Raw genomic sequence first — 12,771 nt, 5'->3', positions numbered from 1 at the left:
CCACATAGCAGAACTAGAAGGACCTACAACTAGTATACAACTATGTACTGGGGGGCTTTGGGGAGAAGAAGCAATTAAAAACAAAAAGAAGATTGGCAACAGTTGTTAGCTCAGGTGCCAGTCTTTAAAAAAAAAAAAGTTACAGCAGCTGGAGGGTTTCGATCAGTTTTACTCTCTTATATTGTAGAGACACGTGTGTAAGGTAACTCCACATCTGCCAAGACCTACAGACCAATATCAATTCTTAAGTAAATGGAATATTTATAAAGTAGATTAAATATTGGTACAAAGAGGAAACTTTAATATTTTCTCAAAAGTAGAAGCTCTACTGGCCACATTCCCTGATTGAAATTTTTATAAAATTGGAAATAAGAAAAAATGATTCATAACAGATTTAATAACAAACATTAGAAAAATTACTCTAAAAGTGTCTAGATCAAAGAGAAAAATCAAACCATAAATGGGACTTCAGAAAAATAAAAAAATTTAAAACGGTTCATTACAAGACTGATGTAATATACCAAATGCACATTTAAGAAAACAATAAGAGACCGATGAAGTATCCAAATTAAAACATTAGAAAAAGAACAAAAATGAAGCCAAAGAAAAGAAACAGGGAAGGTAAATCCATGACTGCTGAAATAATTCAATAGAAAAAGTACAATATGGTCAAAACCAACAGGCCAAAAGTTTCTTTAAAAATGCCAAATCGATAAACTCTTAACAAACTGATGAATGAATTACGAGATAGCAAAATTCTACAATATTTAGATTGATAAAATAGATATAACTTTGGGAAGCAGATAAAAGAATGAGGGAATTATAAAACATTATGAGCAATACCGTGGCAATAAATTAGGAAGTCTGGAAGAAATAGATATTTTCCTATTAAAATACAAACTATCAAAAGTTAAACTACAAAAACATGGAAAGCAATTACTAAATAATAATAATAAATTACAGAAAACAATTAGAAAGATATTTGGAAATCTCATATTAAGAGAGCCACAAGGCCCTTATTTTTTTTATAACTGAGCTCTATCTAAACATTAAAGCTCTATGTAATAATAAGTATTCTAGATCGTAGAAAAATGGGAAGTTTCTCATGTCACTTTATGCATTTATTATAACCTTAATATTATAACATGTTAGAGAACTTTAGAATAATCCACTTAGCACTATTAATTTTCTAAATACATTGTTTAGAAAAATAAATTTCCATAGTGTGAAAAGAACACCAGAAGCAGAAAGAGTTTAGACAGAAATATGTTTTGTTTAAAATTAGGGCACTGATCTTAAGCAATTACATGTATATTAAAAAAGAAAACTGTATGCCAAAAAATATTTGCTAAAATTCTGTATCCCATCTGAATTAAATTTCTAAACTTTATTAAGTAATAGGAAAGGAAGGAACTACTTAAAAACATTGAAGAATATTCCTACACACACACACACACACTCACACAGATAAACCAGCAAACATATAAGACAGTGAAATGCTGCAATAATTAAAAAATAAGAAGACAGTGATGTCCATTATCATATTTTTCAATATTATTTTTGCTGTTTTTGGTGTGCACTGTCCAGTACAGTAGCTGCTGTTCACATATGACAATTTAAATTTAAATTAATTAAAATTAAAAGAAATTTAAAAGTCAGTTCCACAGCTGCACTAGCCCTGTGTGCCTGACAGCTATCCTATTGGTAGTGAAGATTTAAAACATTTCCATTATCATGGAAAGTTCTGTTGGACAGTGCTGTCCTACATAATGCAACAAGACAATAAAAAAAATTTGTACATGCATTACAAAAGAGAGAGAAACTTACTCTTAGATGTTGATAACTTCGGGTGTATCTAGAAAAGTGAAGAAACTGAGTATATCAGTAAAGAAGTTTATTGATTGTTTAGGTTAATACATAAAAGTCAGTGTAGCTTTTTATCTCTACTAACAATTACCACTGAGAAATGAAAATAAAAATACCCTGTTATGGTAGTAAACAATAAATAGTAAATGACAAAAATACCTATCAATAAATTTAACGGCAAAAATGGAAAACATCTAATTTATTTCAAAGTATTACTGATGGACATTAAACAAGACCCGCACAAAGTGGAGAAACCACATAGCTGAATAAAAGTGATTACAAAATTGACAAACAATTTCAAGCAATTCCATAGTAATTTGATTTTACCTTAGATTTTGAATAGGATTTTATAGCTCAGAAGAACTATACCTAGTAATATTATCAAGAAGAATCGAAAGAGGTTCTCTTGTTGCTTTACTGGATATTAAAATTGAGTATGAAAACACTGCATGCAAAAGAAAATATACTGTCTAATTAAGGGACACAGTAACCTTGTAGAATATATAAAAAGCAATTTGGAAGAGACAGAAAGCCTATAAAGGAATCTAATATAGTGTTGTAAGGGAAATGTTTTAATTCAATGGGATATGGATTGTTTATTTAATAAATGGTGTTGATGGGACTAGTTAATCATCTGGCAGAGGGAAAGCCAGGTTCTTCACCATTTCAAAAACAATGTCAATGAAGTACATATTTAAATGTAAAGAAAATGAATAAATATTCCACAAGGATGATAGTACAAAAATGAAGTTCTATAGGTCTTACTAAACATAAAAGGTATTCAGAATCCATAAAGTAAAAGGTGGATATATTTATGTACATTTTTTATTATATGGCAAAGGACACCATGCAATAGCTAAAGACAAATAAATAATAATAAAGGCTAAACAAGTATTTCTTAACATAAACTATAAAAAGTTAATATCTCCTACAAATATTTTTGATAAATTGATTTGAGAAAAGACAAATATGGAGCTAGAAAAATGGCAGTTGTTGCAGACAAAGTTCGTAGCCATCAAGCATTCACCAAATACAGCTCACTTGTGTTTCCAGCCTCGCTAACAGTTGGATTGGTGCCACGGGACTCGTGAGTGTAAGAAGTGAGAGAGGGTTTGGAAGCGAAGGCTGCTCTGAGCTGATAGGCCTCCTCCAAGATTCTTGGCTTCTGTGGAAGCTCCCTGGGAACATATATTGCTGGTGTTTTCAGATACAACATTGAAGAGCCGTTTTCAGTCTGAGTCTCTGAGAGACTGTGGATCTGGGCTTGCTGCTAATCCACTTTGGGCATGTAACATGATTGAGAAATAAAACTCTCCTGTGTTAATACATCAAAGTTTCTGAGTTAATATATTACCACAGCATATCCTAGATTATCCTAATATAGCAGGCAATTTACAGAAGAAGAAATAAAACAACGACAAAAACATCATACGTAATGCTTTCAACCTTACTCAAGAAAATGCAAATTAAAGCAACAATTAAACAATATTTTGTCTTCAGATTTACCAAACTTTTAAAATTTGATAATGTCCAGCACTATGACTCAACGTGTAAAATGAAATTCTCTTTCATTTTCTTGCATGACTTGCTACAATTTTTTGTAACATTTCGTAACATTTTGTAATTTGTAACATCTATTAAACAAACACAAGAAACACACATTATCTTTAACCCAGCCTTCCCACTTTTCAAAATGTTCCTACATAGTGTCATATAAATATAAAACCAGTAGTAATTAAATACATACACACAAAGATGTTTGTTTCAGGCAGCAGGATTGCAATATAAAACTAAAAAGTTGAAACAATGTAAATATCAAACAATAGAAAAAATGTCGAGTAAGCCTTCCGATCTGAGGGAATGGTCAATATGCTTGTTGTCTAGAGATATTTTTTAAAGTTGCAGTGTACTATTTGTGATCCATATTTTTGTAAAAGAAAAGAATAACCCCTATATATACATGTATTTAATGTATTCATATGAATATAGAGAAAGGATCGAAGAATATCCAAAAGACTTTTGAAATTGATGAATTCAGGGTTGTTGGAAAGGAGACGTATGAGTGATGATTAAAGTTTTCTTTACACATCTCTGCATCAAGAATTTTATGTACTTCTGAGTCTTTCATATGGAGAGACATTGACGTAATTTGTTTATAATTTCATAAATGAGAATTAGCTGCAAAAAACTGTATGTCTCTCTCAAGATGTCCATCGTTCGATTTTTCATATGCTACATAAAAAATAGAGATGGGTTCGTTTTATGTTTAAAATAAAATACATCAACAGTAACGTGTCTTAATATTATGTTAATATAATCAAGTTCCGCATGAACAATTCATGTTATAAGTGAAAATCATTGAAATAAAATTTGTTTCCCTGTAATTTTCACCTATTACAGTCTTCCTATAAGACTAAAGGAAATGTTGTCTCCCACAGAGAGCCTTCAAGTATCTAAAGGTAACTATTAGTGATTGTCTATGCTTTTCTTTCTTCGTTTAAACATTCTCGTTTCTTCAGCCCTTGTATTATTTCAACACTTTAGCTCTTCTCACGATGCTTTAACTTGTCAATGGCCCTCTTACAATACGGCAACAAGAACTGAACACAATACTCCAGATTCAGTCTAACCAGCTGGAGTTCGCAGTTGGCTTATTTCCTCCCTTTGTTTTTGAACAAAATAGAATAAAAATAGAAATTAAGGCAGACTAAACAAATACCTTTGTCATGAATAAATTATATTGAATCTGTGGTGAACTACGAATCTCTCTCACATTTACTTTTCAGTGTGAACTATTATCAAATTATGTCTCCCTTGTATATTTTTGTGATTGATGTGACCTTTGTATGTACCCCTGTTAATTTCGTAGTGGGGTAGTCCATTTTTTTCAGTCTGTCATGATTGCATTAAATTGTGATTTTTTTTGTGTGTATCCTTTATATTAACTCTTCCCACTATGCTTTTAGAAGTGGTGAATTACAAGGACAAGTTTTCAATATCCCATTAGTATTAACGAAAACAGTGAATAATGCTATGACAAGGACAGAACAAAGTAGCAAGACTGTGAAGTCTTCATCCCAAACACATACAATACCCAATTTAATTTTTGCAATTAAAAGTCATACAGCTACACATTCACCATTTCACTCAATATTCACTACTCCATATATTCAATAAGAAGCATGAATAACGCCATGAAATATCTTGGTGATGATCCACCATTCAGTGAAACACGTTAATTCCATGTAAGAGATTAATCTTGTAAATGATAATGTTATTTGATTGACTTTTTTCAAATTAATAGACTTTTTAGAAGAGTTTAGATTTACAGAGTAAATGAGAAGATAGTAAGAAAGTTTTCATATTGCCCCACACAAATAGTTTCCATTATTATTAACATCATGCATTACTATGGTACATTTGTTACAATTGACAGGTTAATATTGATACATTATTGACTAAATAGTTTACATTAAACTTCACAGTTGTACAGTTCTATGGGTTTTGACAAATGTATAATGTCATGTATCCACTATTACAATATCATACAAAATAGTTTCACTTCCCTAAAAATCCCCTCCCCCGCTACCTTCTGTTAACCCCTGAACTTTTAATTTCTCTACAGTTTTGTCTTTTCCGGAATGTCATATTATTAGAATCATACAGTACAGTCTTTTTAGACTGGCTTCCTTTTCTTGGAAACATGCATTTAACTTTCCTCCGTGCCTTTTTGTGGCTTGATAGCTCATTTCTTTTTATAGCTAGATAACATTCTGTTCTGTGGATGCACCCCAATTTGTTTATCCACTCATCTATTGAAAGACATTTTGGTTGCTTCCAGTTTTGGGTGATTATGAGAATAAAGTTGCTATAAATATTTTCATGTGCGTTTTTGTGTGGATGTACTTCTCAACTTATATGGGTAAATACCACGGAGCATGGTTGCTCGATATATGTAATTTACTTAGCTTTGTATTTAGCTTTGTAAGACTGTATTTAGCTTTGTAAGAAACTGCAAAATTTTGGCAGCAAAGTGACTGTAATATTTTGTATTCCACCAGCAAGGAATGAGAATTCTTGTTGCTCTGTATCCTTGTCAGTATTTAGTATAATCAGTTTTTTGGATTTTAGTCATTCTAACATGTATGTAGTGGTACAGTCATACGCCACATGACCACGTTTCAGTCAATGACAGGCCACATGTACTACGTGGTCCCATAAGATCAGTACCATATAGCCTGGGTGTGTAGTAGGCTATACCATCTAGGTTTGTGTAAGTAAACTCTATGATGTTCAATTGCGATAATGCCAAAACTGCATTTCTCAGACCATATCCCTGTCGTTAAGTGATGCATGACTGGATGTATCACTATTGTTTTAATTTGTAATTCCCTTATGATATATAATACTGAGTTTTGTTTGGTTTTGGGGTTTTTTTGAGGAAGATTAGCCCTGAGCTAGCATCCACTGCCAATCCTCCTCTTTTTGCTAAGGAAGACTGGCCCTGAGCTAACATGCATGCCATCTTTCTCTGTTTTACGTGGGATGCCTGCCACAGCATCGCTTGTCAAGGGGTGCATACGTCCCCAGCGAGGATCCGAACTGGTGAACCTGGGCCACCAAAGTGGAACGTGCGACTTAACCACTGCGCCATGGGGCCAGGCCCTACAATACAGAGTTTTAGGAGTTCTTTGTACATGTCAGCTACAAGTCCTTTAACAGACAATGTTTTGCAAGTATTTTCTCTGACTGTGGCGGTTCACTCTCTAAATGATTGACTGTTTATTAATTTTAATCCAACGATGTTGTTATATGGATACATTCTTAGAACATTTCAAACAGGAAAAAGTGTGTAGTTTAATATTTAATAACCCTTTTTCTTTTGCTTCAATGGCAAATCTAAACAAGATTCCTCAAATAAAACTGAGCTGTCACTGGATGTCACTGTTGCTTTACCAAATAAGACTGTTTTCTTCCTAAAGACAGTGATTTAGAATATTTTCTAAATAATCACTTTATTAAAAGAAGCAAATCCACATCTTAAGCACCTGTCAATTAGGTTTAGGTGCAAGCTACATGAAATACCAAGAATTAGGAAAACAATTTGCTTTTTAATTTACAAGATATAAGTTTCTTCCTAAACTTATAGACATGCTTCAAATAGCACTAAGAATTCATTAGGAAGACTACAGAACCAAAATAAGTTATTTGAACAATAACTTTTTTCAAGATAGAGGATTAAGATTTAGGCTGCATATGGTGCATGGCTAATACATAGCACATAAAAAATTTTCAAAGTATTTTCTTACAAAGCATTTAAAATTATATATGCATATAAGAATATTTATATACACTCAAGTACTAAAAACTTACATGCTTAATATAAAATTTGAAAAGTTCATCCTATATATTTTTCCATTGCAATCTGATATATATACTGAAAATTTTATGTTTGAATTTTTTTTCCTTAGGAAAAAAATGTTTGAAAGAAAGCAGTTTATCACAGCCTTCGTATAACCACCAGATACCATAAGCACTGACTAAAACTGCCTACCCCGATCAGCTCCTCTTACAAAGTGCCTTATGCTAAAACAGTTTCTACGCATGTCCTTCCATGCTTTGAACATATGCCACCCACCACCCTGTTGTCTGGCTAAACTATTTACCTTAAGCATCCTTTCCTCAGGGACTCCTATACTGGGTTGGAGCCTTTTGTTATACAGTACCTTAGAACATTACTTCACTCTCTCTCTCTTTTTTGCGGGGGTGGGGGGGGAGAGGGAGGAGATTAGCTGAGCTAACATCTGTTGCCAATCGGCTTCTCTTTGCTGAGGAAGATTGGCCTTGAGCTAACATCTGTGCCCATCTTCCTCTACCCTGTATGTAAGACCCCTGCCACAGCATGGCTTTTTGGGCGGTGCGTAGGTCTGCACCCTGGATCCCAGCCTGTCAAAGTGAAGTGCACAAACTTAACCAATATGCCGCTGGGCAGGCCCCTCTCTCTTTTTTTTTTAACATTCACCATCCAGGTTGGTACTTGCTGAATGCCTGTCTGTCCTGAGGGGCTGTAAGTTTCCTGAAGGCAGCACAATATCTGCTTTATTGATTGCTAATGTCCAGGAGCACGTTGAAGATTATTCACAAAATGTGTTAAATTGTGAAACACCGGTTAGGCAATAACTACTTTTAACACTGTAAAATATTACCGTAAAAGTTATGTGTAATCATAAAGAATATTACTAAAAATTCATTTGAGGAGATAGGGATAAAACTCTTAATCTAAAATAAATTATAATAAATATTTTACTTAACTATTTGCTGGATCAAAACACCAATGACTACATACTGCAAAACTTTCAGAGCTCACACCTTTTCCACACCATTTCTATTTTGGAACATATATGTATCAACATTGAGAAGACAATGATAAGACATTGTTTATATTTACTTAAAGATCAATATATATATGATTTTGATGCACAAATTTTAGATTTTAAATATTCTATTTTCCTTTCCTTTGAATACTGCCAGTTGTCAAGGCTACATATTCAATTAATGGCTTACAATTTAAACACATTCCTACTAATAGTAATTTTGACAAAGAATATTTTCAATTGGAGACAACGAATGCAAACCAACAGTTTTCAAGGAGAAGGGAGAAGTTACAAGGTAACAAAAAGTATAAAAATTGACAAACAATTTTTCTTCTGTTCTTCACGTGTAGATGATTAACTATCAGGAAGTTGATAATTAATATAATCTCCTAGTTCCTAAACTAGACAGCATCTGGAACATTGCAGGTTTGTAAAATGCTGCAATAAATAGCAAAAATAACAGCCTTTATGTATAAAAATATGCGATTGCTTAGATTTACAAATATCTACAAGGTGAGATTTTTGAAAATAATTTTGAGTATTGGCTAGATCATTATTTCCTAGTAGTGAAAAATCATCAAAATAACTGCCTCGCTTCCCTCTTTCCTCTGACTTCCTCAGAGGGCCCTCTGAAGTTTCATGTCTCTAACTCAGTTGTCTTCTCTGCTCAGTTTCTCTAGTGGTCTAAGTAATTTCAATTAGAAGATCAAACTGCAATATAATTTTGATTTGGCAACTCTGTGTATTTTACTTAATAACAATACTTTATCAATGCATCTGTAAGAATTATTGACTAAAAAGTAAGATATTTATTTATCATCCAATTGATATATATTTCAGTTAGACTTTGGAAAAAGTCAATGTTATTTATTTAGTTTTAGAAATTTTAGACTATAAAAATGGCATAAAGTTGTACATTTATTTTAATGGGGGGCTCAATCTATTACATCAAGTAGCAGCTGAAATTGAATACTCTATTTCTATATCTATATCCATATCTATGTCCCTATTCTTAGATATTTTTCTTTATCACCATTTTCACCAATATGTCCAGTTCACACCACACCTTGCTTTTTCAACGCCGTAATGATTATTTTTATCCCTTCTAATTAATTATGAGATCTACACAGAATATAGTATAATAGAAGACTATTATAAGGTTTAATTATCTTTTAGGGAGTTGTTCAATTTTTTAAAAATAAATCTGTTGTCTAATAGAATTGATTGGGAAACTTCTTGCTCTAAGAGAAGTCAGTCTGTAACTATTTCAAAGATATGATAGAGGAAAACATTTTAGTTCAAGATAAAAAATTTACAAGCACTAATTTCCAGAGGGCAAACACCAATGTAAAGGGCAAATCAAGATACTTTGGCTTAAAAACTACAAAACATCCCACTGATAAATAGAATTGTATTATATAACTTGTTGTATCTTAGTGTTTTATGTATCCAGAAAGGCCAAAAATGAAGTCCAATAGGAAATGAATAATGTCAGGGACTCTTAGAACAATGTGAGGCTTCAGTATTAGAGGCAAACTCTTATTTAATAAAGTAAAGGTAGCTTGTTTGTTTTTCCATAAATAATCTTTTGCCATTTATGAGTAACTTGCAGCATACTTAGATATTTGTAAAAAGTCTTTTTTTAAGAAAATATATTCTTCATAGTGGTGCTATCAGTTCCCTCTCCAACTCCATTCTCGAACACAGTCTCTTAAGAGTAAAACACAATATGGTCGGGACCACCCAGTTCAGATGATGAATCTATTAATCTGTACACTATTTACTTACTTATATTTATATCTACTTACCCTGCCTATCACAGTATCTAAATTTTTAAAAAAAGAATTTAGAACTTTATAAAAATAAACTTAAAAACAAAAAAGTGTGGGAGGAAGAGCCAAGATGGCGCCGTGAGTAGTCCTCTTTGTCTCTCGCCCTTCGAGTCTACAATTATTTGGACACTTATCGCTTGACAAAGGATATCCAGACAGCATCTCAGGACGTCTGAGACACCCACGCGACTATACATCGGAAGGCGGATGGACTTTCCTCCGGGAGGATGTGGAAATAGGTGAGGGCTCTCCGACCCCGACGGGCAGCCTGGTACCCGCAAGCGGCTTTCTTCCAACGGACGCCCCCAGAGGATCCACGCACGTCTAGGGCAGGAGTGAGAACACAACAGAGGAGCGACGGTGGAAACAGGTGACCAGAACCCTACCTAAACCCCCTGCAATTACTCCTAAACGCAGAGGGAAACTTTGGAGTTGCACACCTGAGCCCGCGGGGAGAGTCTCTCCCCGCCATTGGCGGGGGGATCCAGCCTGGTGCTCGGGGCACCCGGAGGGTCCCAGAGAGAGACACGGAGGGCACGGAGATCTCCCAGCTGCCGTTGCCCGCCCTGTGGGACTAGGGATTGCCGGAGATCTCGGAGAGGACCGGGGCGGGGGGAATTTTCAAAGGCCGGTTCTGCGACCCGGAGGGGAAGCGCCGGAGCTCCGCCCGGGCAGCAGACAAAACTCTCTGCCTGCCGTTAGCAGAGGGGCCACACTGAGCATTCACGGCTCCGGCAGAGGCCCGGAGAGAATCCCTGAGGGCGGGGCGACCCCCAGCTGCCGTTGCCCACCCCGTGAGGCTAGGGATTGCTGGAGATCTCAGAGAGGACTGGGGCTGGAGAGAGTTCCAGAGACCCAGCTTAGCAGCCTAGGGGGAAACCCTACAGGCTCACAGCAGCCTTAGGGAAAGCCTCTGCACAGCACCAGTAGAAGGCACCCAGCCGCCAGCCACAAGGCTGGAAGACCCCAGGGCAAAAGCAGCATAGCTAGGTGTACTAACCACAGACTGTAGAAGATGCCAATAGCTCTCCTGCGACCTATAGAGGACAAGTGAGATTTGGTGGGTGCCGACAGCAACGGAGCGACAAATATAAGTGATCCCACCCCGGCTGCTGGAAAAGCCCATAACACCATTGCAGACCCCAAGGAGAGAGCACATCTAGGTGGGCTGCAACAGTAGGCACCTGCAGCCTGAAGCCCCCCTGTGACGGCCCCCACGGCAGAGGAGGGAATCCAAAGGGCCACTGTGGCTACGAAGAGGGGCCCAGGCCCAGTTAGCAACTACGGACAGGATTCCTGGTTGGTGAAATATAAACAGCTGCTCCTCCCACCGCAGCAGCTGAAACAAGTGAAAGGAGCAACTAAACTCTATTTCCATGCGGAGGCACAAATCAACAACATCAAGCAATATGAAAAAATACATTAAATCTCCAGAACAGAAAGAAAGCAACAAATATACAGAAAACAATCCCAAAGAAAATGAGATGTATAACCTAAATGACGATGACTTCAAAACAGCCATCATTAAGATTCTCAATGAGTTAAGAGAGAATTCTGACCGACAACTCAACGAGTTCAGGAGCTATGTCACAAAAGAGTTTGATACGATAAAGAAGAACCAAACAGAAATATTGGAAATGAAGAACACAATAGAGGAGATTAAGAAAAATCTAGATGCTCTGAACAGTAGGGCCGATAATATGGAGGAAAGAATTAGCAATTTGGAAGATGGCAATATAGAATTGTTGCAGGCAGAGGAGGAGAGAGAAGCAAGACTTAAAAGAAATGAAGAAACTCTCCGAGAATTATCAGACACAATTAGGAGATGCAACGTAAGGATTATAGGTATACCAGAGGGAGAAGAGAAGGAGAAAGGGGCAGAAAACCTATTCAAAGAAATAATGGCCGAGAACTTCCCAAATCTGGTGAGGGAGATGGATCTTCAGGTGACAGAAGCCAATAGATCTCCAAACTTTATCAATGCAAGAAGACCAACTCCACGGCATATAGTAGTGAAGCTAGCAAAAGTCAACGACAAGGAGAAAATATTAAGGACAGCCAGGCAAAAGAAACTAACCTACAAAGGAACCCCCATCAGGCTATCAGCAGATTTCTCAGCAGAAACTTTACAGGCTAGAAGAGAGTGGAATGATATATTCAAAAATCTGAAGGACAAAAATCTACAGCCGAGAATTCTCTACCCAGCGAAAATATCCTTCAAATACGATGGAGAAATAAAAACTTTCCCAGATAAACAAAAATTAAGGGAGTTCATTGCCACAAAACCTCCTCTTCAGGAAATCCTCAGGAAAACCCTCATTCCTGAAAAATCCAAAAAAGGAAAGGGGCTACAAAACCAAGAGCAGAGGAGATAAGTAGAAGGACAACAACAGAGAGTAGCAGCTCTACATCAGAACAGATTAAACCATGGGACGAGAAACAAAGGAAACTGAAAAAAACCGGAAAACAAGACACAAAATGGGAGTGGTAGGCCCCCACATCTCAATAATCACTCTAAATGTAAATGGATTGAACTCCCCAATCAAAAGACACAGAGTGGCAGGATGGATCAAAGAACAAGATCCAACAATATGCTGCCTCCAGGAAACACACCTCAGCCCCAAAGACAAACACAGACTCAGAGTGAAGGGATGGAGAACAATACTCCAAGCTAATAATGAACAAAAGAAAGCAGGTGT

This window comes from Equus quagga, unplaced genomic scaffold (assembly GCF_021613505.1).
Source record: "Equus quagga isolate Etosha38 unplaced genomic scaffold, UCLA_HA_Equagga_1.0 203_RagTag, whole genome shotgun sequence".
Taxonomy (NCBI): Eukaryota; Metazoa; Chordata; class Mammalia; order Perissodactyla; family Equidae; genus Equus; species Equus quagga.
The sequence above is the reverse complement of the archived record's forward strand: the minus strand, read 5'-3'. Positions refer to the sequence as shown.